The 27,077-nt window shown below is 35.4% G+C and overlaps 7 non-coding genes across 7 annotated transcripts; all 7 read right to left on the bottom strand.

Moving 5' to 3' along the window:
* Positions 1-1,163: 1,163 nt before the first annotated feature.
* TRNAD-GUC (transfer RNA aspartic acid (anticodon GUC)) lies at positions 1,164-1,235 on the bottom strand. The gene has a single exon. It is a non-coding gene; the product is annotated as a tRNA-Asp (tRNA).
* A 1,336-nt stretch (positions 1,236-2,571) lies between these two features.
* Positions 2,572-2,643, bottom strand: TRNAD-GUC (transfer RNA aspartic acid (anticodon GUC)). Its single transcript has one exon. It is a non-coding gene; the product is annotated as a tRNA-Asp (tRNA).
* A 1,341-nt stretch (positions 2,644-3,984) lies between these two features.
* TRNAD-GUC (transfer RNA aspartic acid (anticodon GUC)) lies at positions 3,985-4,056 on the bottom strand. Its single transcript has one exon. It is a non-coding gene; the product is annotated as a tRNA-Asp (tRNA).
* A 5,559-nt stretch (positions 4,057-9,615) lies between these two features.
* TRNAD-GUC (transfer RNA aspartic acid (anticodon GUC)) lies at positions 9,616-9,687 on the bottom strand. Its single transcript has one exon. It is a non-coding gene; the product is annotated as a tRNA-Asp (tRNA).
* A 5,577-nt stretch (positions 9,688-15,264) lies between these two features.
* Positions 15,265-15,336, bottom strand: TRNAD-GUC (transfer RNA aspartic acid (anticodon GUC)). Its single transcript has one exon. It is a non-coding gene; the product is annotated as a tRNA-Asp (tRNA).
* Positions 15,337-16,676: 1,340 nt separating this feature from the next.
* Positions 16,677-16,748, bottom strand: TRNAD-GUC (transfer RNA aspartic acid (anticodon GUC)). The gene has a single exon. It is a non-coding gene; the product is annotated as a tRNA-Asp (tRNA).
* A 4,153-nt stretch (positions 16,749-20,901) lies between these two features.
* TRNAD-GUC (transfer RNA aspartic acid (anticodon GUC)) lies at positions 20,902-20,973 on the bottom strand. Its single transcript has one exon. It is a non-coding gene; the product is annotated as a tRNA-Asp (tRNA).
* Positions 20,974-27,077: the final 6,104 nt, after the last annotated feature.

The following is a 27,077-nucleotide window of genomic DNA, read 5'->3' as shown; positions in this document are numbered from 1 at the left end:
AAAATTAGACGAAATTACACATCAATGCCATTACCAATAACGTACAGATAAAGTGATTTGTGGTTTCTCGGAATAAAGATCGTATAAAATCAAAGAGAGATTCTCGGTTAATGACTGGCACTCTACCAGCTCACCTAATTCTAAACTGATTCTAGTGTTTATGTTCCACAATAGGTTCTATATGCCTCCAAAGTCTCGATCACCACATTTTCCACCACCCCAAGACTTCTTCTGTAAACTTACTTATATATAGCATCATGCGCTTCTCTGTAACATCTAAATCAAACCATCAATTTCCACTTGAAATTTCCATTGGAATCATTATAGTTTCCAAGTAAAGATTATCGATTAGAATTTGTATTTCTAGCTCTCTTCAACGGAGGCACTTTTGACACTCTTCGCTCCCTTTTCACCGTCGCGTACATTTTTCTATCGATGCCTAGGCAAAAAACGTCTTTTCGAGGGCGGTCTTCAAAGAAATCTTCTTCGACATCCATCACGTACAGTTGACATTTTTCTATTTTCGTTGATTTAAATCGATCTTATATTTTTCACGTAATGAAACATTTACAATCTTTTATTCTCATTTCGATTTATACGACTGATTAAAATTTCGAATAGTCTAATACACATGTTTACAAAATAGGCCATATTAAATGTATTATGGAAAAAACATCAGTAACAACGACTTTATAACATTTAGAAGACATTAAACGAAAAAAAAAAAATTTTTTTTTTAATTCTCCAAACCATCGATTGCTATTTGGCTATGCGACAGCAGTGAAACGTCTTCCTTCGTTAATTCTTCAAAAGCTTTGATCAGAGTAAGACAAGAAAGAATGCACGAATGACATGTATGCTCATCCATCTTATTACGCACTTCACGGATAAAGAGTGTTGCTGAACGTTTGGGCCATCAATGTCGTATGGGACATTGAACGAGTGAAATACATTCTATCTCATTAAGAAAAGAACAGTGAAATCTAAAGACTTTTACTCATAACATAAAATACTTTAACAAAAAACAGCAGTGTTCGATACTCATTTCTTCACACGAATAGACGATGTTACCAGTGAACATCGAAGACGACAGAATAAAATTCAAGAAACACTCGTTTCATCTCAATTTCTTCTAAAATAAAGGGTATGAAAATATACACGTACTCCCCGGCAGGGAATCGAACCCCGGTCTCCCGCGTGACAGGCGGGGATACTCACCACTATACTACCGAGGACCGAATACCTACTGTCAAGCGTTGTTTTAATCACAAATTTATTTGGATCCCTTGCAGAAACAGGAAGAAGTATAAATCACATAAACATCAAAATACCTCTTTATATCGTCTCGACCATGTCATTTCAATTACATTACTAATTTACCTAGTAGTACTTCGTTTCACTTTAAAATTAGACGAAATTACACATCAATGCCATTACCAATAACGTACAGATAAAGTGATTTGTGAAGTTTCTCGGAATAAAGATCGTATAAAATCAAAGAGAGACTTCGGTTAATGACTGGCACTCTACCAGCTCACCTAATTCTAAACTGATTCTAGTGTTTATGTTCCACAATAGGTTCTATATGCCTCCAAAGTCTCTCGATCACTAATATTTTCCACCACCCCAAGACTTCTTCTGTAAACTTACTTATATATAGCATCATGCGCTCTCTCACCAACATCTAAATCAAACCATCAATTTCCACTTGAAATTTCCATTGGAATCATTATAGTTTCAAGTAAAGATTATCGATTAGAATTTGTATTTCTAGCTCTCTTCAACGGAGGCACTTTTGACACTCTTCGCCCCTTTTCACCGTCGCGTACATTTTTCTATCGATGCCTAGGCAAAAAACGTCTTTTCGAGGGCGGTCTTCAAAGAAATCTTCTTCGACATCCATCACGTACAGTTGACATTTTTCTATTTTGTTGATTTAAATCGATCTTATATTTTTCACGTAATGAAACATTTACAATCTTTTATTCTCATTTCGATTTATACGACTGATTAGAATTTCGAATAGTCTAATACACATGTTTACAAAATAGGCCATATTAAATGTATTATGGAAAAACATCAGTAACAACGACTTTATAACATTTAGGAAGACATTAAACGAAAAAAAAAACTGTTTTTTTTTTTTTAATTCTCCAAACCATCGATTGCTATTTGGCTATGCGACAGCAGTGAAACGTCTTCCTTCGTTAATTCTTCAAAAGCTTTGATCAGAGTAAGACAAGAAAGAATGCACGAATGACATGTATGCTCATCCATCTTATTACGCACTTCACGGATAAAGAGTGTTGCTGAACGTTTGGGCCATCAATGTCGTATGGGACATTGAACGAGTGAAATACATTCTATCTCATTAAGAAAAGAACAGTGAAATCTAAAGACTTTTACTCATAACATAAAATACTTTAACAAAAACAGCAGTGTTCGATACTCATTTCTTCACACGAATAGACGATGTTACCAGTGAACATCGAAGACGACAGAATAAAATTCAAGAAACACTCGTTTCATTCGAATTTCTTCTAAAATAAAGGGTATGAAAATATACACGTACTCCCCGGCGGGGAATCGAACCCCGGTCTCCCGCGTGACAGGCGGGGATACTCACCACTATACTACCGAGGACCGAATACCTACTGTCAAGCGTTGTTTTTAATCACAAATTTATTTGGATCCCTTGCAGGAAACAGGAAGAAGTATAAATCACATAAACATCAAAATACCTCTTTATATCGTCTCGACCATGTCATTTCAATTACATTACTAATTTACCTAGTAGTACTTCGTTTCACTTTAAAATTAGACGAAATTACACATCAATGCCATTACCAATAACGTACAGATAAAGTGATTTGTGAAGTTTCTCGGAATAAAGATCGTATAAAATCAAAGAGAGACTTCGGTTAATGACTGGCACTCTACCAGCTCACCTAATTCTAAACTGATTCTAGTGTTTATGTTCCACAATAGGTTCTATATGCCTCCAAAGTCTCTCGATCACTAATATTTTCCACCACCCCAAGACTTCTTCTGTAAACTTACTTATATATAGCATCATGCGCTCTCTCACCAACATCTAAATCAAACCATCAATTTCCACTTGAAATTTCCATTGGAATCATTATAGTTTCCAAGTAAAGATTATCGATTAGAATTTGTATTTCTAGCTCTCTTCAACGGAGGCACTTTTGACACTCTTCGCTCCCTTTCACCGTCGCGTACATTTTTCTATCGATGCCTAGGCAAAAAACGTCTTTTCGAGGGCGGTCTTCAAAGAAATCTTCTTCGACATCCATCACGTACAGTTGACATTTTTCTATTTTTGTTGATTTAAATCGATCTTATATTTTTTCACGTAATGAAACATTTACAATCTTTTATTCTCATTTCGATTTATACGACTGATTAGAATTTCGAATAGTCTAATACACATGTTTACAAAATAGGCCATATTAAATGTATTATGGAAAAACATCAGTAACAACGACTTTATAACATTTAGGAAGACATTAAACGAAAAAAAAAACTGTTTTTTTTTTTTTAATTCTCCAAACCATCGATTGCTATTTGGCTATGCGACAGCAGTGAAACGTCTTCCTTCGTTAATTCTTCAAAAGCTTTGATCAGAGTAAGACAAGAAAGAATGCACGAATGTCATGTATGCTCATCCATCTTATTACGCACTTCACGGATAAAGAGTGTTGCTGAACGTTTGGGCCATCAATGTCGTATGGGACATTGAACGAGTGAAATACATTCTATCTCATTAAGAAAAGAACAGTGAAATCTAAAGACTTTTACTCATAACATAAAATACTTTAACAAAAACAGCAGTGTTCGATACTCATTTCTTCACACGAATAGACGATGTTACCAGTGAACATCGAAGACGACAGAATAAAATTCAAGAAACACTCGTTTCATTCGAATTTCTTCTAAAATAAAGGGTATGAAAATATACACGTACTCCCCGGCGGGGAATCGAACCCCGGTCTCCCGCGTGACAGGCGGGGATACTCACCACTATACTACCGAGGACCGAATACCTACTGTCAAGCGTTGTTTTTAATCACAAATTTATTTGGATCCCTTGCAGGAAACAGGAAGAAGTATAAATCACATAAACATCAAAATACCTCTTTATATCGTCTCGACCATGTCATTTCAATTACATTACTAATTTACCTAGTAGTACTTCGTTTCACTTTAAAATTAGACGAAATTACACATCAATGCCATTACCAATAACGTACAGATAAAGTGATTTGTGAAGTTTCTCGGAATAAAGATCGTATAAAATCAAAGAGAGACTTCGGTTAATGACTGGCACTCTACCAGCTCACCTAATTCTAAACTGATTCTAGTGTTTATGTTCCACAATAGGTTCTATATGCCTCCAAAGTCTCTCGATCACTAATATTTTCCACCACCCCAAGACTTCTTCTGTAAACTTACTTATATATAGCATCATGCGCTCTCTCACCAACATCTAAATCAAACCATCAATTTCCACTTGAAATTTTCATTGGAATCATTATAGTTTCCAAGTAAAGATTATCGATTAGAATTTGTATTTCTAGCTCTCTTCAACGGAGGCACTTTTGACACTCTTCGCCCCTTTTCACCGTCGCGTACATTTTTCTATCGATGCCTAGGCAAAAACGTCTTTTCGAGGGCGGTCTTCAAAGAAATCTTCTTCGACATCCATCACGTACAGTTGACATTTTTCTATTTTTGTTGATTTAAATCGATCTTATATTTTTCACGTAATGAAACATTTACAATCTTTTATTCTCATTTCGATTTATACGACTGATTAGAATTTCGAATAGTCTAATACACATGTTTACAAAATAGGCCATATTAAATGTATTATGGAAAACATCAGTAACAACGACTTTATAACATTTAGGAAGACATTAAACGAAAAAAAAAACTCTTTTTTTTTAATTCTCCAAACCATCGATTGCTATTTGGCTATGCGACAGCAGTGAAACGTCTTCCTTCGTTAATTCTTCAAAAGCTTTGATCAGAGTAAGACAAGAAAGAATGCACGAATGACATGTATGCTCATCCATCTTATTACGCACTTCACGGATAAAGAGTGTTGCTGAACGTTTGGGCCATCAATGTCGTATGGGACATTGAACGAGTGAAATACATTCTATCTCATTAAGAAAAGAACAGTGAAATCTAAAGACTTTTACTCATAACATAAAATACTTTAACAAAACAGCAGTGTTCGATACTCATTTCTTCACACGAATAGACGATGTTACCAGTGAACATCGAAGACGACAGAATAAAATTCAAGAAACACTCGTTTCATTCAAATTTCTTCTAAAATAAAGGGTATGAAAATATACACGTACTCCCCGGCGGGGAATCGAACCCGGTCTCCCGCGTGACAGGCGGGGATACTCACCACTATACTACCGAGGACCGAATACCTACTGTCAAGCGTTGTTTTAATCACAAATTTATTTGGATCCCTTGCAGGAAACAGGAAGAAGTATAAATCACATAAACATCAAAATACCTCTTTATATCGTCTCGACCATGTCATTTCAATTACATTACTAATTTACCTAGTAGTACTTCGTTTCACTTTAAAATTAGACGAAATTACACATCAATGCCATTACCAATAACGTACAGATAAAGTGATTTGTGAAGTTTCTCGGAATAAAGATCGTATAAAATCAAAGAGAGACTTCGGTTAATGACTGGCACTCTACCAGCTCACCTAATTCTAAACTGATTCTAGTGTTTATGTTCCACAATAGGTTCTATATGCCTCCAAAGTCTCTCGATCACTAATATTTTCCACCACCCCAAGACTTCTTCTGTAAACTTACTTATATATAGCATCATGCGCTCTCTCACCAACATCTAAATCAAACCATCAATTTCCACTTGAAATTTCCATTGGAATCATTATAGTTTCCAAGTAAAGATTATCGATTAGAATTTGTATTTCTAGCTCTCTTCAACGGAGGCACTTTTGACACTCTTCGCTCCCTTTTCACCGTCGCGTACATTTTTCTATCGATGCCTAGGCAAAAAACGTCTTTTCGAGGGCGGTCTTCAAAGAAATCTTCTTCGACATCCATCACGTACAGTTGACATTTTTCTATTTTTGTTGATTTAAATCGATCTTATATTTTTTCACGTAATGAAACATTTACAATCTTTTATTCTCATTTCGATTTATACGACTGATTAGAATTTCGAATAGTCTAATACACATGTTTACAAAATAGGCCATATTAAATGTATTATGGAAAACATCAGTAACAACGACTTTATAACATTTAGGAAGACATTAAACGAAAAAAAAAACTCTTTTTTTTTAATTTTCCAAACCATCGATTGCTATTTGGCTATGCGACAGCAGTGAAACGTCTTCCTTCGTTAATTCTTCAAAAGCTTTGATCAGAGTAAGACAAGAAAGAATGCACGAATGACATGTATGCTCATCCATCTTATTACGCACTTCACGGATAAAGAGTGTTGCTGAACGTTTGGGCCATCAATGTCGTATGGGACATTGAACGAGTGAAATACATTCTATCTCATTAAGAAAAGAACAGTGAAATCTAAAGACTTTTACTCATAACATAAAATACTTTAACAAAAACAGCAGTGTTCGATACTCATTTCTTCACACGAATAGACGATGTTACCAGTGAACATCGAAGACGACAGAATAAAATTCAAGAAACACTCGTTTCATTCGAATTTCTTCTAAAATAAAGGGTATGAAAATATACACGTTCTCCCCGGCGGAGAATCGAACCCGGTCTCCCGCGTGACAGGCGGGGATACTCACCACTATACTACCGAGGACCGAATACCTACTGTCAAGCGTTGTTTTAATCACAAATTTATTTGGATCCCTTGCAGGAAACAGGAAGAAGTATAAATCACATAAACATCAAAATACCTCTTTATATCGTCTCGACCATGTCATTTCAATTACATTACTAATTTACCTAGTAGTACTTCGTTTCACTTTAAAATTAGACGAAATTACACATCAATGCCATTACCAATAACGTACAGATAAAGTGATTTGTGAAGTTTCTCGGAATAAAGATCGTATAAAATCAAAGAGAGACTTCGGTTAATGACTGGCACTCTACCAGCTCACCTAATTCTAAACTGATTCTAGTGTTTATGTTCCACAATAGGTTCTATATGCCTCCAAAGTCTCTCGATCACTAATATTTTCCACCACCCCAAGACTTCTTCTGTAAACTTACTTATATATAGCATCATGCGCTCTCTCACCAACATCTAAATCAAACCATCAATTTCCACTTGAAATTTCCATTGGAATCATTATAGTTTCCAAGTAAAGATTATCGATTAGAATTTGTATTTCTAGCTCTCTTCAACGGAGGCACTTTTGACACTCTTCGCTCCCTTTTCACCGTCGCGTACATTTTTCTATCGATGCCTAGGCAAAAACGTCTTTTCGAGGGCGGTCTTCAAAGAAATCTTCTTCGACATCCATCACGTACAGTTGACATTTTTCTATTTTTGTTGATTTAAATCGATCTTATATTTTTTCACGTAATGAAACATTTACAATCTTTTATTCTCATTTCGATTTATACGACTGATTAGAATTTCGAATAGTCTAATACACATGTTTACAAAATAGGCCATATTAAATGTATTATGGAAAAACATCAGTAACAACGACTTTATAACATTTAGGAAGACATTAAACGAAAAAAAAAAACTCTTTTTTTTTTTAATTCTCCAAACCATCGATTGCTATTTGGCTATGCGACAGCAGTGAAACGTCTTCCTTCGTTAATTCTTCAAAAGCTTTGATCAGAGTAAGACAAGAAAGAATGCACGAATGACATGTATGCTCATCCATCTTATTACGCACTTCACGGATAAAGAGTGTTGCTGAACGTTTGGGCCATCAATGTCGTATGGGACATTGAACGAGTGAAATACATTCTATCTCATTAAGAAAAGAACAGTGAAATCTAAAGACTTTTACTCATAACATAAAATACTTTAACAAAAACAGCAGTGTTCGATACTCATTTCTTCACACGAATAGACGATGTTACCAGTGAACATCGAAGACGACAGAATAAAATTCAAGAAACACTCGTTTCATTCGAATTTCTTCTAAAATAAAGGGTATGAAAATATACACGTACTCCCCGGCGGGGAATCGAACCCGGTCTCCCGCGTGACAGGCGGGGATACTCACCACTATACTACCGAGGACCGAATACCTACTGTCAAGCGTTGTTTTAATCACAAATTTATTTGGATCCCTTGCAGGAAACAGGAAGAAGTATAAATCACATAAACATCAAAATACCTCTTTATATCGTCTCGACCATGTCATTTCAATTACATTACTAATTTACCTAGTAGTACTTCGTTTCACTTTAAAATTAGACGAAATTACACATCAATGCCATTACCAATAACGTACAGATAAAGTGATTTGTGAAGTTTCTCGGAATAAAGATCGTATAAAATCAAAGAGAGACTTCGGTTAATGACTGGCACTCTACCAGCTCACCTAATTCTAAACTGATTCTAGTGTTTATGTTCCACAATAGGTTCTATATGCCTCCAAAGTCTCTCGATCACTAATATTTTCCACCACCCCAAGACTTCTTCTGTAAACTTACTTATATATAGCATCATGCGCTCTCTCACCAACATCTAAATCAAACCATCAATTTCCACTTGAAATTTCCATTGGAATCATTATAGTTTCCAAGTAAAGATTATCGATTAGAATTTGTATTTCTAGCTCTCTTCAACGGAGGCACTTTTGACACTCTTCGCTCCCTTTTCACCGTCGCGTACATTTTCTATCGATGCCTAGGCAAAAAACGTCTTTTCGAGGGCGGTCTTCAAAGAAATCTTCTTCGACATCCATCACGTACAGTTGACATTTTTCTATTTTTGTTGATTTAAATCGATCTTATATTTTTCACGTAATGAAACATTTACAATCTTTTATTCTCATTTCGATTTATACGACTGATTAGAATTTCGAATAGTCTAATACACATGTTTACAAAATAGGCCATATTAAATGTATTATGGAAAAACATCAGTAACAACGACTTTATAACATTTAGGAAGACATTAAACGAAAAAAAAAAACTCTTTTTTTTTTTTAATTCTCCAAACCATCGATTGCTATTTGGCTATGCGACAGCAGTGAAACGTCTTCCTTCGTTAATTCTTCAAAAGCTTTGATCAGAGTAAGACAAGAAAGAATGCACGAATGACATGTATGCTCATCCATCTTATTACGCACTTCACGGATAAAGAGTGTTGCTGAACGTTTGGGCCATCAATGTCGTATGGGACATTGAACGAGTGAAATACATTCTATCTCATTAAGAAAAGAACAGTGAAATCTAAAGACTTTTACTCATAACATAAAATACTTTAACAAAACAGCAGTGTTCGATACTCATTTCTTCACACGAATAGACGATGTTACCAGTGAACATCGAAGACGACAGAATAAAATTCAAGAAACACTCGTTTCATCTCAATTTCTTCTAAAATAAAGGGTATGAAAATATACACGTACTCCCCGGCGGGGAATCGAACCCAGGTCTCCCGCGTGACAGGCGGGGATACTCACCACTATACTACCGAGGACCGAATACCTACTGTCAAGCGTTGTTTTTAATCACAAATTTATTTGGATCCCTTGCAGGAAACAGGAAGAAGTATAAATCACATAAACATCAAAATACCTCTTTATATCGTCTCGACCATGTCATTTCAATTACATTACTAATTTACCTAGTAGTACTTCGTTTCACTTTAAAATTAGACGAAATTACACATCAATGCCATTACCAATAACGTACAGATAAAGTGATTTGTGAAGTTTCTCGGAATAAAGATCGTATAAAATCAAAGAGAGACTTCGGTTAATGACTGGCACTCTACCAGCTCACCTAATTCTAAACTGATTCTAGTGTTTATGTTCCACAATAGGTTCTATATGCCTCCAAAGTCTCTCGATCACTAATATTTTCCACCACCCCAAGACTTCTTCTGTAAACTTACTTATATATAGCATCATGCGCTCTCTCACCAACATCTAAATCAAACCATCAATTTCCACTTGAAATTTCCATTGGAATCATTATAGTTTCCAAGTAAAGATTATCGATTAGAATTTGTATTTCTAGCTCTCTTCAACGGAGGCACTTTTGACACTCTTCGCTCCCTTTTCACCGTCGCGTACATTTTTCTATCGATGCCTAGGCAAAAAACGTCTTTTCGAGGGCGGTCTTCAAAGAAATCTTCTTCGACATCCATCACGTACAGTTGACATTTTTCTATTTTTGTTGATTTAAATCGATCTTATATTTTTTCACGTAATGAAACATTTACAATCTTTTATTCTCATTTCGATTTATACGACTGATTAGAATTTCGAATAGTCTAATACACATGTTTACAAAATAGGCCATATTAAATGTATTATGGAAAAACATCAGTAACAACGACTTTATAACATTTAGGAAGACATTAAACGAAAAAAAAAACTCTTTTTTTTTTTTAATTCTCCAAACCATCGATTGCTATTTGGCTATGCGACAGCAGTGAAACGTCTTCCTTCGTTAATTCTTCAAAAGCTTTGATCAGAGTAAGACAAGAAAGAATGCACGAATGACATGTATGCTCATCCATCTTATTACGCACTTCACGGATAAAGAGTGTTGCTGAACGTTTGGGCCATCAATGTCGTATGGGACATTGAACGAGTGAAATACATTCTATCTCATTAAGAAAAGAACAGTGAAATCTAAAGACTTTTACTCATAACATAAAATACTTTAACAAAAACAGCAGTGTTCGATACTCATTTCTTCACACGAATAGACGATGTTACCAGTGAACATCGAAGACGACAGAATAAAATTCAAGAAACACTCGTTTCATTCGAATTTCTTCTAAAATAAAGGGTATGAAAATATACACGTACTCCCCGGCGGGAATCGAACCCGGTCTCCCGCGTGACAGGCGGGGATACTCACCACTATACTACCGAGGACCGAATACCTACTGTCAAGCGTTGTTTTAATCACAAATTTATTTGGATCCCTTGCAGGAAACAGGAAGAAGTATAAATCACATAAACATAAAAATACCTCTTTATATCGTCTCGACCATGTCATTTCAATTACATTACTAATTTACCTAGTAGTACTTCGTTTCACTTTAAAATTAGACGAAATTACACATCAATGCCATTACCAATAACGTACAGATAAAGTGATTTGTGAAGTTTCTCGGAATAAAGATCGTATAAAATCAAAGAGAGACTTCGGTTAATGACTGGCACTCTACCAGCTCACCTAATTCTAAACTGATTCTAGTGTTTATGTTCCACAATAGGTTCTATATGCCTCCAAAGTCTCTCGATCACTAATATTTTCCACCACCCCAAGACTTCTTCTGTAAACTTACTTATATATAGCATCATGCGCTCTCTCACCAACATCTAAATCAAACCATCACATTCCACTTGAAATTTCCATTGGAATCATTATAGTTTCCAAGTAAAGATTATCGATTAGAATTTGTATTTCTAGCTCTCTTCAACGGAGGCACTTTTGACACTCTTCGCTCCCTTTCACCGTCGCGTACATTTTTCTATCGATGCCTAGGCAAAAAACGTCTTTTCGAGGGCGGTCTTCAAAGAAATCTTCTTCGACATCCATCACGTACAGTTGACATTTTTCTATTTTGTTGATTTAAATCGATCTTATATTTTTCACGTAATGAAACATTTACAATCTTTTATTCTCATTTCGATTTATACGACTGATTAGAATTTCGAATAGTCTAATACACATGTTTACAAAATAGGCCATATTAAATGTATTATGGAAAAACATCAGTAACAACGACTTTATAACATTTAAGAAGACACTAAACGAAAAAAAAAAAACTCTTTTTTTTTTTTAATTCTCCAAACCATCGATTGCTATTTGGCTATGCGACAGCAGTGAAACGTCTTCCTTCGTTAATTCTTCAAAAGCTTTGATCAGAGTAAGACAAGAAAGAATGCACGAATGACATGTATGCTCATCCATCTTATTACGCACTTCACGGATAAAGAGTGTTGCTGAACGTTTGGGCCATCAATGTCGTATGGGACATTGAACGAGTGAAATACATTCTATCTCATTAAGAAAAGAACAGTGAAATCTAAAGACTTTTACTCATAACATAAAATACTTTAACAAAACAGCAGTGTTCGATACTCATTTCTTCACACGAATAGACGATGTTACCAGTGAACATCGAAGACGACAGAATAAAATTCAAGAAACACTCGTTTCATCTGAATTTCTTCTAAAATAAAGGGTATGAAAATATACACGTACTCCCCGGCGGGGAATCGAACCCGGTCTCCCGCGTGACAGGCGGGGATACTCACCACTATACTACCGAGGACCGAATACCTACTGTCAAGCGTTGTTTTAATCACAAATTTATTTGGATCCCTTGCAGGAAACAGGAAGAAGTATAAATCACATAAACATCAAAATACCTCTTTATATCGTCTCGACCATGTCATTTCAATTACATTACTAATTTACCTAGTAGTACTTCGTTTCACTTTAAAATTAGACGAAATTACACATCAATGCCATTACCAATAACGTACAGATAAAGTGATTTGTGAAGTTTCTCGGAATAAAGATCGTATAAAATCAAAGAGAGACTTCGGTTAATGACTGGCACTCTACCAGCTCACCTAATTCTAAACTGATTCTAGTGTTTATGTTCCACAATAGGTTCTATATGCCTCCAAAGTCTCTCGATCACTAATATTTTCCACCACCCCAAGACTTCTTCTGTAAACTTACTTATATATAGCATCATGCGCTCTCTCACCAACATCTAAATCAAACCATCAATTTCCACTTGAAATTTCCATTGGAATCATTATAGTTTCCAAGTAAAGATTATCGATTAGAATTTGTATTTCTAGCTCTCTTCAACGGAGGCACTTTTGACACTCTTCGCTCCCTTTTCACCGTCGCGTACATTTTTCTATCGATGCCTAGGCAAAAAACGTCTTTTCGAGGGCGGTCTTCAAAGAAATCTTCTTCGACATCCATCACGTACAGTTGACATTTTTCTATTTTTGTTGATTTAAATCGATCTTATATTTTTTCACGTAATGAAACATTTACAATCTTTTATTCTCATTTCGATTTATACGACTGATTAGAATTTCGAATAGTCTAATACACATGTTTACAAAATAGGCCATATTAAATGTATTATGGAAAAACATCAGTAACAACGACTTTATAACATTTAGGAAGACATTAAACGAAAAAAAAAAACTCTTTTTTTTTTTTTTAATTCTCCAAACCATCGATTGCTATTTGGCTATGCGACAGCAGTGAAACGTCTTCCTTCGTTAATTCTTCAAAAGCTTTGATCAGAGTAAGACAAGAAAGAATGCACGAATGACATGTATGCTCATCCATCTTATTACGCACTTCACGGATAAAGAGTGTTGCTGAACGTTTGGGCCATCAATGTCGTATGGGACATTGAACGAGTGAAATACATTCTATCTCATTAAGAAAAGAACAGTGAAATCTAAAGACTTTTACTCATAACATAAAATACTTTAACAAAAACAGCAGTGTTCGATACTCATTTCTTCACACGAATAGACGATGTTACCAGTGAACATCGAAGACGACAGAATAAAATTCAAGAAACACTCGTTTCATTCGAATTTCTTCTAAAATAAAGGGTATGAAAATATACACGTACTCCCCGGCGGGAATCGAACCCCGGTCTCCCGCGTGACAGGCGGGGATACTCACCACTATACTACCGAGGACCGAATACCTACTGTCAAGCGTTGTTTTAATCACAAATTTATTTGGATCCCTTGCAGGAAACAGGAAGAAGTATAAATCACATAAACATCAAAATACCTCTTTATATCGTCTCGACCATGTCATTTCAATTACATTACTAATTTACCTAGTAGTACTTCGTTTCACTTTAAAATTAGACGAAATTACACATCAATGCCATTACCAATAACGTACAGATAAAGTGATTTGTGAAGTTTCTCGGAATAAAGATCGTATAAAATCAAAGAGAGACTTCGGTTAATGACTGGCACTCTACCAGCTCACCTAATTCTAAACTGATTCTAGTGTTTATGTTCCACAATAGGTTCTATATGCCTCCAAAGTCTCTCGATCACTAATATTTTCCACCACCCCAAGACTTCTTCTGTAAACTTACTTATATATAGCATCATGCGCTCTCTCACCAACATCTAAATCAAACCATCAATTTCCACTTGAAATTTCCATTGGAATCATTATAGTTTCCAAGTAAAGATTATCGATTAGAATTTGTATTTCTAGCTCTCTTCAACGGAGGCACTTTTGACACTCTTCGCTCCCTTTTCACCGTCGCGTACATTTTTCTATCGATGCCTAGGCAAAAAACGTCTTTTCGAGGGCGGTCTTCAAAGAAATCTTCTTCGACATCCATCACGTACAGTTGACATTTTTCTATTTTTGTTGATTTAAATCGATCTTATATTTTTTCACGTAATGAAACATTTACAATCTTTTATTCTCATTTCGATTTATACGACTGATTAGAATTTCGAATAGTCTAATACACATGTTTACAAAATAGGCCATATTAAATGTATTATGGAAAAACATCAGTAACAACGACTTTATAACATTTAGGAAGACATTAAACGAAAAAAAAAAACTCTTTTTTTTTTTTTTAATTCTCCAAACCATCGATTGCTATTTGGCTATGCGACAGCAGTGAAACGTCTTCCTTCGTTAATTCTTCAAAAGCTTTGATCAGAGTAAGACAAGAAAGAATGCACGAATGACATGTATGCTCATCCATCTTATTACGCACTTCACGGATAAAGAGTGTTGCTGAACGTTTGGGCCATCAATGTCGTATGGGACATTGAACGAGTGAAATACATTCTATCTCATTAAGAAAAGAACAGTGAAATCTAAAGACTTTTACTCATAACATAAAATACTTTAACAAAAAACAGCAGTGTTCGATACTCATTTCTTCACACGAATAGACGATGTTACCAGTGAACATCGAAGACGACAGAATAAAATTCAAGAAACACTCGTTTCATTGAATTTCTTCTAAAATAAAGGGTATGAAAATATACACGTACTCCCCGGCGGGGAATCGAACCCCGGTCTCCCGCGTGACAGGCGGGGATACTCACCACTATACTACCGAGGACCGAATACCTACTGTCAAGCGTTGTTTTAATCACAAATTTATTTGGATCCCTTGCAGGAAACAGGAAGAAGTATAAATCACATAAACATCAAAATACCTCTTTATATCGTCTCGACCATGTCATTTCAATTACATTACTAATTTACCTAGTAGTACTTCGTTTCACTTTAAAATTAGACGAAATTACACATCAATGCCATTACCAATAACGTACAGATAAAGTGATTTGTGAAGTTTCTCGGAATAAAGATCGTATAAAATCAAAGAGAGACTTCGGTTAATGACTGGCACTCTACCAGCTCACCTAATTCTAAACTGATTCTAGTGTTTATGTTCCACAATAGGTTCTATATGCCTCCAAAGTCTCTCGATCACTAATATTTTCCACCACCCCAAGACTTCTTCTGTAAACTTACTTATATATAGCATCATGCGCTCTCTCACCAACATCTAAATCAAACCATCAAATTCCACTTGAAATTTCCATTGGAATCATTATAGTTTTCAAGTAAAGATTATCGATTAGAATTTGTATTTCTAGCTCTCTTCAACGGAGGCACTTTTGACACTCTTCGCTCCCTTTTCACCGTCGCGTACATTTTTCTATCGATGCCTAGGCAAAAAACGTCTTTTCGAGGGCGGTCTTCAAAGAAATCTTCTTCGACATCCATCACGTACAGTTGACATTTTTCTATTTTTGTTGATTTAAATCGATCTTATATTTTTTCACGTAATGAAACATTTACAATCTTTTATTCTCATTTCGATTTATACGACTGATTAGAATTTCGAATAGTCTAATACACATGTTTACAAAATAGGCCATATTAAATGTATTATGGAAAAACATCAGTAACAACGACTTTATAACATTTAGGAAGACATTAAACGAAAAAAAAACTCTTTTTTTTTTTTTTAATTCTCCAAACCATCGATTGCTATTTGGCTATGCGACAGCAGTGAAACGTCTTCCTTCGTTAATTCTTCAAAAGCTTTGATCAGAGTAAGACAAGAAAGAATGCACGAATGACATGTATGCTCATCCATCTTATTACGCACTTCACGGATAAAGAGTGTTGCTGAACGTTTGGGCCATCAATGTCGTATGGGACATTGAACGAGTGAAATACATTCTATCTCATTAAGAAAAGAACAGTGAAATCTAAAGACTTTTACTCATAACATAAAATACTTTAACAAAACAGCAGTGTTCGATACTCATTTCTTCACACGAATAGACGATGTTACCAGTGAACATCGAAGACGACAGAATAAAATTCAAGAAACACTCGTTTCATTCGAATTTCTTCTAAAATAAAGGGTATGAAAATATACACGTACTCCCCGGCGGGGAATCGAACCCCGGTCTCCCGCGTGACAGGCGGGGATACTCACCACTATACTACCGAGGACCGAATACCTACTGTCAAGCGTTGTTTTTAATCACAAATTTATTTGGATCCCTTGCAGGAAACAGGAAGAAGTATAAATCACATAAACATAAAAATACCTCTTTATATCGTCTCGACCATGTCATTTCAATTACATTACTAATTTACCTAGTAGTACTTCGTTTCACTTTAAAATTAGACGAAATTACACATCAATGCCATCACCAATAACGTACAGATAAAGTGATTTGTGAAGTTTCTCGGAATAAAGATCGTATAAAATCAAAGAGAGACTTCGGTTAATGACTGGCACTCTACCAGCTCACCTAATTCTAAACTGATTCTAGTGTTTATGTTCCACAATAGGTTCTATATGCCTCCAAAGTCTCTCGATCACTAATATTTTCCACCACCCCAAGACTTCTTCTGTAAACTTACTTATATATAGCATCATGCGCTCTCTCACCAACATCTAAATCAAACCATCAATTTCCACTTGAAATTTCCATTGGAATCATTATAGTTTCCAAGTAAAGATTATCGATTAGAATTTGTATTTCTAGCTCTCTTCAACGGAGGCACTTTTGACACTCTTCGCTCCCTTTTCACCGTCGCGTACATTTTTCTATCGATGCCTAGGCAAAAAACGTCTTTTCGAGGGCGGTCTTCAAAGAAATCTTCTTCGACATCCATCACGTACAGTTGACATTTTTCTATTTTTGTTGATTTAAATCGATCTTATATTTTTTCACGTAATGAAACATTTACAATCTTTTATTCTCATTTCGATTTATACGACTGATTAGAATTTCGAATAGTCTAATACACATGTTTACAAAATAGGCCATATTAAATGTATTATGGAAAAACATCAGTAACAACGACTTTATAACATTTAGGAAGACATTAAACGAAAAAAAAAAACTCTTTTTTTTTTTTTTAATTCTCCAAACCATCGATTGCTATTTGGCTATGCGACAGCAGTGAAACGTCTTCCTTCGTTAATTCTTCAAAAGCTTTGATCAGAGTAAGACAAGAAAGAATGCACGAATGACATGTATGCTCATCCATCTTATTACGCACTTCACGGATAAAGAGTGTTGCTGAACGTTTGGGCCATCAATGTCGTATGGGACATTGAACGAGTGAAATACATTCTATCTCATTAAGAAAAGAACAGTGAAATCTAAAGACTTTTACTCATAACATAAAATACTTTAACAAAACAGCAGTGTTCGATACTCATTTCTTCACACGAATAGACGATGTTACCAGTGAACATCGAAGACGACAGAATAAAATTCAAGAAACACTCGTTTCATTCAATTTCTTCTAAAATAAAGGGTATGAAAATATACACGTACTCCCCGGCGGGAATCGAACCCCAGTCTCCCGCGTGACAGGCGGGGATACTCACCACTATACTACCGAGGACCGAATACCTACTGTCAAGCGTTGTTTTAATCACAAATTTATTTGGATCCCTTGCAGGAAACAGGAAGAAGTATAAATCACATAAACATCAAAATACCTCTTTATATCGTCTCGACCATGTCATTTCAATTACATTACTAATTTACCTAGTAGTACTTCGTTTCACTTTAAAATTAGACGAAATTACACATCAATGCCATCACCAATAACGTACAGATAAAGTGATTTGTGAAGTTTCTCGGAATAAAGATCGTATAAAATCAAAGAGAGACTTCGGTTAATGACTGGCACTCTACCAGCTCACCTAATTCTAAACTGATTCTAGTGTTTATGTTCCACAATAGGTTCTATATGCCTCCAAAGTCTCTCGATCACTAATATTTTCCACCACCCCAAGACTTCTTCTGTAAACTTACTTATATATAGCATCATGCGCTCTCTCACCAACATCTAAATCAAACCATCAATTTCCACTTGAAATTTCCATTGGAATCATTATAGTTTCCAAGTAAAGATTATCGATTAGAATTTGTATTTCTAGCTCTCTTCAACGGAGGCACTTTTGACACTCTTCGCTCCCTTTCACCGTCGCGTACATTTTTCTATCGATGCCTAGGCAAAAACGTCTTTTCGAGGGCGGTCTTCAAAGAAATCTTCTTCGACATCCATCACGTACAGTTGACATTTTTCTATTTTTGTTGATTTAAATCGATCTTATATTTTTTCACGTAATGAAACATTTACAATCTTTTATTCTCATTTCGATTTATACGACTGATTAGAATTTCGAATAGTCTAATACACATGTTTACAAAATAGGCCATATTAAATGTATTATGGAAAACATCAGTAACAACGACTTTATAACATTTAGGAAGACATTAAACGAAAAAAAAACTCTTTTTTTTTTTTAATTCTCAAACCATCGATTGCTATTTGGCTATGCGACAGCAGTGAAACGTCTTCCTTCGTTAATTCTTCAAAAGCTTTGATCAGAGTAAGACAAGAAAGAATGCACGAATGACATGTATGCTCATCCATCTTATTACGCACTTCACGGATAAAGAGTGTTGCTGAACGTTTGGGCCATCAATGTCGTATGGGACATTGAACGAGTGAAATACATTCTATCTCATTAAGAAAAGAACAGTGAAATCTAAAGACTTTTACTCATAACATAAAATACTTTAACAAAACAGCAGTGTTCGATACTCATTTCTTCACACGAATAGACGATGTTACCAGTGAACATCGAAGACGACAGAATAAAATTCAAGAAACACTCGTTTCATTCGAATTTCTTCTAAAATAAAGGGTATGAAAATATACACGTACTCCCCGGCGGGAATCGAACCCGGTCTCCCGCGTGACAGGCGGGGATACTCACCACTATACTACCGAGGACCGAATACCTACTGTCAAGCGTTGTTTTAATCACAAATTTATTTGGATCCCTTGCAGGAAACAGGAAGAAGTATAAATCACATAAACATAAAAATACCTCTTTATATCGTCTCGACCATGTCATTTCAATTACATTACTAATTTACCTAGTAGTACTTCGTTTCACTTTAAAATTAGACGAAATTACACATCAATGCCATCACCAATAACGTACAGATAAAGTGATTTGTGAAGTTTCTCGGAATAAAGATCGTATAAAATCAAAGAGAGACTTCGGTTAATGACTGGCACTCTACCAGCTCACCTAATTCTAAACTGATTCTAGTGTTTATGTTCCACAATAGGTTCTATATGCCTCCAAAGTCTCTCGATCACTAATATTTTCCACCACCCCAAGACTTCTTCTGTAAACTTACTTATATATAGCATCGTGCGCTCTCTCACCAACATCTAAATCAAACCACAAATTCCACTTGAAATTTCCATTGGAATCATTATAGTTTTCAAGTAAAGATTATCGATTAGAATTTGTATTTCTAGCTCTCTTCAACGGAGGCACTTTTGACACTCTTCGCTCCCTTTTCACCGTCGCGTACATTTTTCTATCGATGCCTAGGCAAAAAACGTCTTTTCGAGGGCGGTCTTCAAAGAAATCTTCTTCGACATCCATCACGTACAGTTGACATTTTTCTATTTTTGTTGATTTAAATCGATCTTATATTTTTTCACGTAATGAAACATTTACAATCTTTTATTCTCATTTCGATTTATACGACTGATTAGAATTTCGAATAGTCTAATACACATGTTTACAAAATAGGCCATATTAAATGTATTATGGAAAAACATCAGTAACAACGACTTTATAACATTTAGGAAGACATTAAACGAAAAAAAAACTCTTTTTTTTTTTTAATTCTCAAACCATCGATTGCTATTTGGCTATGCGACAGCAGTGAAACGTCTTCCTTCGTTAATTCTTCAAAAGCTTTGATCAGAGTAAGACAAGAAAGAATGCACGAATGACATGTATGCTCATCCATCTTATTACGCACTTCACGGATAAAGAGTGTTGCTGAACGTTTGGGCCATCAATGTCGTATGGGACATTGAACGAGTGAAATACATTCTATCTCATTAAGAAAAGAACAGTGAAATCTAAAGACTTTTACTCATAACATAAAATACTTTAACAAAACAGCAGTGTTCGATACTCATTTCTTCACACGAATAGACGATGTTACCAGTGAACATCGAAGACGACAGAATAAAATTCAAGAAACACTCGTTTCATTCGAATTTCTTCTAAAATAAAGGGTATGAAAATATACACGTACTCCCCGGCGGGGAATCGAACCTCGGTCTCCCGCGTGACAGGCGGGGATACTCACCACTATACTACCGAGGACCGAATACCTACTGTCAAGCGTTGTTTTAATCACAAATTTATTTGGATCCCTTGCAGGAAACAGGAAGAAGTATAAATCACATAAACATAAAAATACCTCTTTATATCGTCTCGACCATGTCATTTCAATTACATTACTAATTTACCTAGTAGTACTTCGTTTCACTTTAAAATTAGACGAAATTACACATCAATGCCATCACCAATAACGTACAGATAAAGTGATTTGTGAAGTTTCTCGGAATAAAGATCGTATAAAATCAAAGAGAGACTTCGGTTAATGACTGGCACTCTACCAGCTCACCTAATTCTAAACTGATTCTAGTGTTTATGTTCCACAATAGGTTCTATATGCCTCCAAAGTCTCTCGATCACTAATATTTTCCACCACCCCAAGACTTCTTCTGTAAACTTACTTATATATAGCATCATGCGCTCTCTCACCAACATCTAAATCAAACCACAAATTCCACTTGAAATTTCCATTGGAATCATTATAGTTTTCAAGTAAAGATTATCGATTAGAATTTGTATTTCTAGCTCTCTTCAACGGAGGCACTTTTGACACTCTTCGCTCCCTTTTCACCGTCGCGTACATTTTTCTATCGATGCCTAGGCAAAAAACGTCTTTTCGAGGGCGGTCTTCAAAGAAATCTTCTTCGACATCCATCACGTACAGTTGACATTTTTCTATTTTTGTTGATTTAAATCGATCTTATATTTTTTCACGTAATGAAACATTTACAATCTTTTATTCTCATTTCGATTTATACGACTGATTAGAATTTCGAATAGTCTAATACACATGTTTACAAAATAGGCCATATTAAATGTATTATGGAAAAACATCAGTAACAACGACTTTATAACATTTAGGAAGACATTAAACGAAAAAAAAAACTCTTTTTTTTTAATTCTCCAAACCATCGATTGCTATTTGGCTATGCGACAGCAGTGAAACGTCTTCCTTCGTTAATTCTTCAAAGCTTTGATCAGAGTAAGACAAGAAAGAATGCACGAATGACATGTATGCTCATCCATCTTATTACGCACTTCACGGATAAAGAGTGTTGCTGAACGTTTGGGCCATCAATGTCGTATGGGACATTGAACGAGTGAAATACATTCTATCTCATTAAGAAAAGAACAGTGAAATCTAAAGACTTTTACTCATAACATAAAATACTTTAACAAAACAGCAGTGTTCGATACTCATTTCTTCACACGAATAGACGATGTTACCAGTGAACATCGAAGACGACAGAATAAAATTCAAGAAACACTCGTTTCATTCAATTTCTTCTAAAATAAAGGGTATGAAAATATACACGTACTCCCCGGCGGGGAATCGAACCTCGTCTCCCGCGTGACAGGCGGGGATACTCACCACTATACTACCGAGGACCGAATACCTACTGTCAAGCGTTGTTTTAATCACAAATTTATTTGGATCCCTTGCAGGAAACAGGAAGAAGTATAAATCACATAAACATAAAAATACCTCTTTATATCGTCTCGACCATGTCATTTCAATTACATTACTAATTTACCTAGTAGTACTTCGTTTCACTTTAAAATTAGACGAAATTACACATCAATGCCATCACCAATAACGTACAGATAAAGTGATTTGTGAAGTTTCTCGGAATAAAGATCGTATAAAATCAAAGAGAGACTTCGGTTAATGACTGGCACTCTACCAGCTCACCTAATTCTAAACTGATTCTAGTGTTTATGTTCCACAATAGGTTCTATATGCCTCCAAAGTCTCTCGATCACTAATATTTTCCACCACCCCAAGACTTCTTCTGTAAACTTACTTATATATAGCATCATGCGCTCTCTCACCAACATCTAAATCAAACCACAAATTCCACTTGAAATTTCCATTGGAATCATTATAGTTTTCAAGTAAAGATTATCGATTAGAATTTGTATTTCTAGCTCTCTTCAACGGAGGCACTTTTGACACTCTTCGCTCCCTTTTCACCGTCGCGTACATTTTTCTATCGATGCCTAGGCAAAAACGTCTTTTCGAGGGCGGTCTTCAAAGAAATCTTCTTCGACATCCATCACGTACAGTTGACATTTTTCTATTTTTGTTGATTTAAATCGATCTTATATTTTTTCACGTAATGAAACATTTACAATCTTTTATTCTCATTTCGATTTATACGACTGATTAGAATTTCGAATAGTCTAATACACATGTTTACAAAATAGGCCATATTAAATGTATTATGGAAAAACATCAGTAACAACGACTTTATAACATTTAGGAAGACATTAAACGAAAAAAAAAACTCTTTTTTTTTTTTTAATTCTCCAAACCATCGATTGCTATTTGGCTATGCGACAGCAGTGAAACGTCTTCCTTCGTTAATTCTTCAAAAGCTTTGATCAGAGTAAGACAAGAAAGAATGCACGAATGACATGTATGCTCATCCATCTTATTACGCACTTCACGGATAAAGAGTGTTGCTGAACGTTTGGGCCATCAATGTCGTATGGGACATTGAACGAGTGAAATACATTCTATCTCATTAAGAAAGAACAGTGAAATCTAAAGACTTTTACTCATAACATAAAATACTTTAACAAAACAGCAGTGTTCGATACTCATTTCTTCACACGAATAGACGATGTTACCAGTGAACATCGAAGACGACAGAATAAAATTCAAGAAACACTCGTTTCATTCAATTTCTTCTAAAATAAAGGGTATGAAAATATACACGTACTCCCCGGCGGGTAATCGAACCCCGGTCTCCCGCGTGGATACTCACCACTATACTACCGAGGACCGAATACCTACTGTCAAGCGTTGTTTTTAATCACAAATTTATTTGGATCCCTTGCAGGAAACAGGAAGAAGTATAAATCACATAAACATAAAAATACCTCTTTATATCGTCTCGACCATGTCATTTCAATTACATTACTAATTTACCTAGTAGTACTTCGTTTCACTTTAAAATTAGACGAAATTACACATCAATGCCATCACCAATAACGTACAGATAAAGTGATTTGTGAAGTTTCTCGGAATAAAGATCGTATAAAATCAAAGAGAGACTTCGGTTAATGACTGGCACTCTACCAGCTCACCTAATTCTAAACTGATTCTAGTGTTTATGTTCCACAATAGGTTCTATATGCCTCCAAAGTCTCTCGATCACTAATATTTTCCACCACCCCAAGACTTCTTCTGTAAACTTACTTATATATAGCATCATGCGCTCTCTCACCAACATCTAAATCAAACCACAAATTCCACTTGAAATTTCCATTGGAATCATTATAGTTTTCAAGTAAAGATTATCGATTAGAATTTGTATTTCTAGCTCTCTTCAACGGAGGCACTTTTGACACTCTTCGCTCCCTTTTCACCGTCGCGTACATTTTTCTATCGATGCCTAGGCAAAAACGTCTTTTCGAGGGCGGTCTTCAAAGAAATCTTCTTCGACATCCATCACGTACAGTTGACATTTTTCTATTTTTGTTGATTTAAATCGATCTTATATTTTTCACGTAATGAAACATTTACAATCTTTTATTCTCATTTCGATTTATACGACTGATTAGAATTTCGAATAGTCTAATACACATGTTTACAAAATAGGCCATATTAAATGTATTATGGAAAAACATCAGTAACAACGACTTTATAACATTTAGGAAGACATTAAACGAAAAAAAAAAAACTCTTTTTTTTTTTTAATTCTCCAAACCATCGATTGCTATTTGGCTATGCGACAGCAGTGAAACGTCTTCCTTCGTTAATTCTTCAAAAGCTTTGATCAGAGTAAGATGTTCTTTTGGGTGGAGGCAAAGACAGCAGTGGAAAAAAAAGGCCGGGACCTGTCCCGAAATGAAAAAGTTGGGCAGATGTGAACATGAATGTAATTCATTCAAATTCAGATCAATACAAACGGCCCGATTCTGGGTCTGGCAAAAAGGTTGCCTTGGCTGGGATCTAGAAATCCAATGCCTGAAGAATTTGATGTGGGGGGAAACGGGAGTGCCCCGAGAAAACCCACTTTCACACGACAGGCGCCGAAAGTTTTGACTGTCGTGTGCCCTGTACCTGAAAAAAAGGAATTCATGTTAATAACATAGATTTTATTTATTTAGATTCTTTGTTGAGTGGATTGTGATTCTTGAAATATGTTGTAAGGTGATATGTATTTCGTTGGTGCACTTGATAATTTGTGTAGTGATGCCGTTAGTTTGTTTCTATTTTCTGCTTTTAGATAATATTTGAGAGAAAGTTCTGTTATTCTCTCTCTTATAGTTGGTAAATTACTAATTTGGTGTAGATAATTTGTTGGCGTAAAGATGGTAAACTGAATGCGGATTTTAATATTTTGTTTTGTTGCACTTGGATTTTTTGGAGTATGTTGTTTGACATATTGTATGTTACTTGACATCCGTACTCTATTAGTGGACGGATGTAAGCCTTGTATATTTGTATAATGGTGTTCGGTGCGCATTTCGATTGTTTACCAGTTATAGTCTTTAGATATGAAATCCTTTTTTCTGATTGATGAGTGTATATTGTTTATGTGTTTTTTTCCATGTTAGTTTTGTGTCGAAAGTGACGACAAGAATGTGATGTTTTTGCTCATGTTAATGGTTGTGTTTCCAAGTGATAGTTTTATTTTTTTCTAGATTTTTTCTTTGCTTCTTTAGTTTTCTATAGAAGGTGATTGCTTGTGTTTTTGTCAGATTTAACACGACCCTCCACTTGTTGCTCCATGTTGAGACGTTGTTTAGTGATTCTTGTACGCGAGACATGGCCATTACTGGGTTTCTGGAAGTGCTCCAGATTGCGATGTCGTCTGCGTATTGTGAATTGTGTGTGTATGTTAGATTTGGAAAAGGTATGTCACTGACGAAAATTATGTATAGAAGTGGAGAGAGGACTGATCCTTGGGGCACTCCTGCCGTTATATTAAATAATTTGGATATGGTTTTATTGACTTTTACTTGTGCTGTTCTATTGGTTAAAAAATTTGAAATCCATTTGACTATCGTAGGATTTATTTGTAGGTGATTTAGTTTGTATATGATGGCGTTGTGCCAAACGCTGTCGAATGCTTTTTTGACATCTAGGAATACCCCGATGGTTACTTGATTGTTGTTGTAAGCTTTGTAGATTGATTCGGTGAGTCGTGTGAGGTGATCTATTGTTTGTCTATTTTTTCTGGAGGCATTTTGAGATTCTGGAAGGATGTTGTTTGATTCGCAAAAATGGAGGAGACGGTTGGAGATAATTCTCTCCATTAGTTTGCCAAGGCAGCTTAACAGACTGATGGGGCGGAAAGTATCTGGATTTGTTCTGTTAGTTTGTTTCTTTGGGATTGTTGTTATGATGGCTTTTTTCCACATGTCAGGGTAATACCCGGTCGCTAGTGAAATGTTCATGATGTTTGTGAGGTGTTGTAGTAGGAGAGTGGAACTTTTTTTGAGAATAATATTTGGTATTTGGTCATGTCCGGGAAAAGTGTTCTTCAAGTTTTTGATATTAATCTTTAGTTCGGATATGGTTATTTTTCTATTGATTGAATTTGAGTATGCTTCTAGTGTCTCTCCGGGAAATCCTGGTGAGAATGAAGCTTGGTTTGTATTTATGTAGTTGTTGACATGGTGTTGGTGTTGTGTGTCGAAATCTACTGAGTTTAAATCGCTAAAAGCGGATTTGTAATAGTCAGCTAACAAGTCAGCTTTCTCTTCGTCCGTCCTTGCGATTTTATTGTTGTGTGTGATGTGTTGTAGCATGTGATTTGTGTTTTTGTCTGAAGCAATACTCTTGAATTTTTTCCAGAATTCTTTTTGATTGTTCTTGGTTTTTTCTAAGTTTTGCAGAAGTTATGCCAATTGTTTTCTCTGACTTTTTTAATTTCTTGTTTAATTTTTGTATTTGTTCTATTGATTTCTGTTTTAATGTGTGGATCGCGTGTGATGTAGTGTGTTCGTCTTAATTGTCTGCGTTTGATTATTAGTGCGTGAATTTCTGGTGTTAGAGTCCATTGAATAAGTGATTGTTTTCTTTTTAATTTAGGAATTGTGTTTTTTATGGCTTTCTTTAAGGCTTCTGTAAT

The sequence above is a fragment of the Tachypleus tridentatus genome, chromosome 9 (assembly GCF_004210375.1).
Source record: "Tachypleus tridentatus isolate NWPU-2018 chromosome 9, ASM421037v1, whole genome shotgun sequence".
NCBI classification, from domain to species: domain Eukaryota; kingdom Metazoa; phylum Arthropoda; class Merostomata; order Xiphosura; family Limulidae; genus Tachypleus; species Tachypleus tridentatus.
Note: the sequence above shows the minus strand (reverse complement) of the source record. Positions and strands in the feature narration are given on the sequence as shown.